Raw genomic sequence first — 4,623 nt, 5'->3', positions numbered from 1 at the left:
TTTCCACACCGCAATTAGCTCCGCCGCGACCTACTTCTTCTAACCCCCAAGCTTTTCCTTCAGGTAGGACAGCCTTTTGGAATCAATACCCAAAGAGCTCCGATATGCAGCTAGCGCAGAAAAGGAAACGCGATAGCGATCGTTTCAATAATAACAAGATACAACGCATAAACCATTTAGAACAATATCTTTCAACCGAAAATTACGAGGATGCCGACTACTACTACGAGCCAGACAGATATGACGACGGTACAGACAACGAAAACCGTTATATCGATGGTGCAGATCCAGAGGAAGTATCCGCCGAGATCAATTTTTTAGGGGTAGATCCCTGCTACCATATGTTAGCAGGGCATTCGAAGGAAAACAACTAAAATTTCTAGTGGACACGGGTGCGTCAAAAAATTATGTAAAAAATGCAAACTGGAAGGGTATAAAACCTATTTCCTCCCCATTTTTAGTTAGCTCCATTCATGGCACTGATAAAATTACCAGTAAGTGCACCATAAATATTTTCAATACTAACTCCGATTTCTTTATGTTACCTACGCTCAAGACCTTTGACGGTATAATTGGTTACGACCTCCTTCGAATGATAGATGCTAGATTGGATATTAGAAAGGGAATTTTTTTTCATGTAAACGGTTCAGAAAAGCTAATGTATTTTCATTGTAGCGATGTTAACAGTATAATCGCAAATGGGGATATGGAACAATTAAAAGCGAAACACGCTGCCATTTTTTCTGACCCAAATGAGTCCTTGCCGTTCAACACAAATATTGTGGCAACTGTCAGAACAAGAAATGAGGACCCAGTTTACTCCGAAACATACCCGTATACAACGGCCGCCTCTGAATTCGTTAACGAGGAAGTTAACAATCTCTTGCGGGATGGTATAATTAGACCATCACGCTCACCATATAATAGTCCAGTTTGGGTGGTCCATAAAAAAGGAACAGATAACACAGGAAAGAAAAAACTGCGCATGGTCATAGATTTCAAAAAGCTCAACGAAAAAAACCATAAGCGATAAGTATCCAATTCCTGACACATCCGTAATCCTTTCAAACCTAGGGAAATCATCAATTTTTACGACAATAGACTTGAAATCTGGGTTTCATCAGATTGTACTTGCTGAGAAGGACAGGGAAAAAACCGCATTTTCCGTGAATAACGGAAAGTACGAGTTTTGTAGATTACCATTTGGGTTAAAGAATGGGCCGAGCATTTTTCAGCGACCTATTGACGACGTACTGAGGGAGGATATCGGGAGAACATGTCACGTTTACATAGATGACATCATCATCTTTTCCAATGATAACGAAACTCACCTGCAGGATGTCAGCCGAGTGTTTGAAAAATTATATTCAGCCAACATGAGGGTCTCCTTGGAAAAAACTCAATTTTTTAAATCGGAGGTTGAATTTCTAGGATTTGTTGTCTCGAAAGATGGCATTGGAAGATCAAAGGATAAAGTAAAAGACATAATCAACAACGAGGTTCGAGGGGATTTTCAAGACTTCTTCGGGAATTACGAGACTTCTTCATGATTTTCAGAATATTAAGGACTTTTTCGGGTTTTTCGAGACTACTTAGAGATTTTCGGAATTCTCGGCTCTAAATCGGGATCTGCGGGACTACTTCAGAATTTTTCGACTATTTCAAGATTTTCGAGACATCTTCGGTATTTGCGGGACTAATTCGGTGTTTACGGAACTGTTCCGGGTTTTTCGAGACTACTTCGAGATTCCGGGATTTCTTCTGGGTTTTTTGAACTACTTCGGATTTTGGAGACAATTTGTCTGAAAACAGGACCAATCCTGGAAAACCAGAACGTCTGGCAGTCCCAAAGTTTACCAAAATAGCCCAAAAATTCCGATGTAGTCCCGATATATTTACGAGAACCACGAAAATCTCGAAGTTATCTCGAAAAATTCGAAATAGTCCCAAAAACACCGATATATTCCCGAGAACCCCGAAAATCTCGGACGAAGTCTCAAAAATACTGAAGTAGTCCCGAAGATCTTGATTTAGAGCCGAGAATCCCGAAAATCTCCAAGTAGTCTCGAAAAACCCGGTTAAGTCCTGAAAGTTTCGAAGAAATCTCGAAATAGTCCAACAATCCCGAAATAGTCCCAAAAATGCTGATATATTCTCGAGAATCCCGAAAATATCGAAGTTGTCCCAAAAATTCCGAAATAGTCTCAAAAATCCCGAAAATCTCGAAGTAGTCGCGAAAAACCCGAAATGGTCCCAAAAATCACGAAGTAGTCCGGAAGACCCCGATATATTCACGAGAACCCCCGAAACCCTCGGAAGTGGTCTCGAAAAACCAGAAATTTTCCCAAACATTCCGAATTGCTCCCAAAAATCCCGAAGTAGTCCCGCAGATCCCGATTTATAGCCAAGAATCCCGAAAAATCTCCAAATTTTCTCGAAAAACCCGGAATGGTCCCAAAAATCCCCAAGTAGTCCCGAAGATCCCGAAATATTGCCAAAAATCCTGAAAATCTCGAAGTAGTTTCGAAAAATGAAATAGTACCAAAAATTCCGAATTGGTCCTAAAAATCCCTATGATCCCGAAATAGCACCGAGAACCCCGAAAATCTCGAAGTAATCTCAAAAAACCCGAAATAGTACCAAAAAACCGAATTGGTCCCAAAAATCCCGAAGTAGTCCCGTAGATCCCAAAATGGGGCCGATAACCCTGAGATTACCGAAGTTGTCTCGAAAAACCTGAAATAGTCCAGAAAATCTCGAAGAATTCTCCTAAATCCCGAAATAGTCCAAAAATCCCGAGAACCCCCGAGAGAAAATCTCGAGGAAGTCTCGCAAAACCCGAAATGGTCCCAACAATCCGGAATTGGTCCCAAAAATCCCGATATATTCTCGAGAGCCCCGAAAATATCCAAATAGTCCCAAAAATCCCGTTGCGTTGCCTAAAAGAATATTATTTAGCTGAAAAATCACAAATCAAAATGCATTTAAAATATAAGTAATTAATTTGAATATTTTCAAACAGGTGGAAATCCTCTTTAAACGCCTCAAAAACATTCTAAAGATTTCTTTGCGCTCTTTAGTTTAGCACCCATATATTGTTATTTCATACACCTTGTGTATAGTTGAACTAAATTACACTTCAATTACATGGCAATCCTCTTGAAAATATTTTTATACTGAAACGTTCTTAGACCTCTATCGTTTGACACGATACATTTAAAACAGGTGGCAACCCTTTTTAAAAACCTCAAAAATTGTCTGGCTGCTCAAAGTAAAGCTCTCTACTCACTTTTGCTTGACACCCATGTTTTAATATTTTACACACCTAAGTAACTTCTGCATAATTTAATTGCTTTCGATTTTTAAATTAGGTGACAACCCTCATTAAAATAATTCCAAACTAAAAGCTCCTTAAACACCTCTCGCCCGACACCATACTGTAATATATATTTCACATAATTGAAATTGAATTTGATTTTTTAAACAGGTGGCAACACCCTTGTATGTAATAAAAAATAAAACCTTTTCAATACTATTTATATTGATACCCATATTTTAAAGGTGGCAACTCTTTTCGAAAAGGTAAAACCATATAGCACTTCTACAGCTCGAGCCCTTTCAATTGACACCTCATTTTTTAAAATCGTATGAACGGTGCAGCTCTGGTGACCTGGACAAAAAATTCCTTCACGTATTATGTAAGTTAACAAAAAAACACCTGAAGTGATTAATTCAACCAAAAAAAGGCATAATTACCTTGTAAAAATAACTCAAAAAAGCTTAAAAGCAAACTTTTTTCTTTTAATAAAAATTGGGGCCTTGCACGCCAAGCCGAGGCGTAGCCTACGGGGGACAGGACGAATACGCCGTCTCCCCCTACCGGAATAAAGGACCTGGACAAAATTACTTTAGCATGAAACTGTAAGTAGAGTGCTCCATAGAATTAAGAAAGATAGATAGATAGAAAGATTAAATTACTAAGAGGAAAGTAAATTTTGAAACAAAGTGACTTGACATGGACGAAAATACCATTCGCACTTTAATGAGTGCCGCTGTTAGGGCAGCAACGGAACAGACAAGACGGGAGGTGACAATCGACTCGACAGTCAGGTGTGATGAATCTCTGGACGTAGTGAAGTCCTTGCCAGAATTCACTGGCGACCAGTCGCGATACGTGTCGTGGCGTCAGGCAGCACATACTGCCTATAAAATTTTCGAAACCGCGCAGGGCAGTTCTAAGCATTATCAGGCCGTGGCCATTATAAGGAACAAAGTAGTGGGTTCTGCGGATTCAATTCTGTCGTCCTTTACCACGGTACTTAACTTCAAAGCTATTATAGCTAGGCTCGACTTAACGTACGCGGAAAAGAAACCGGTCTACATACTAGAATAGGAAATGTCAACTCTTCGTCAAGGAAATCTGGCAATAACTGAATTCTATGACGAAGTGGAGAAAAAATTAACGGCAATAATTAACAAAACGTTGATGTCCTATCAAAACAAGGATGTCTTGGAATCGTTAAATGCGAAGTACCGCCAAGACGCGTTACGGGTATTCATGTCGGGACTGAATCGCCCACTCTGCGATATTTTATTTTCGTCAAGACCATCAGACATGGCGTC

The sequence above is a fragment of the Rhagoletis pomonella genome, unplaced genomic scaffold (genome assembly GCF_013731165.1).
Source record: "Rhagoletis pomonella isolate Grant_MI unplaced genomic scaffold, Rhpom_1.0 Rhpom_scaffold_00001, whole genome shotgun sequence".
In the NCBI taxonomy this organism is placed as follows: Eukaryota; Metazoa; Arthropoda; class Insecta; order Diptera; family Tephritidae; genus Rhagoletis; species Rhagoletis pomonella.
This window is presented reverse-complemented; position numbering follows the sequence as displayed.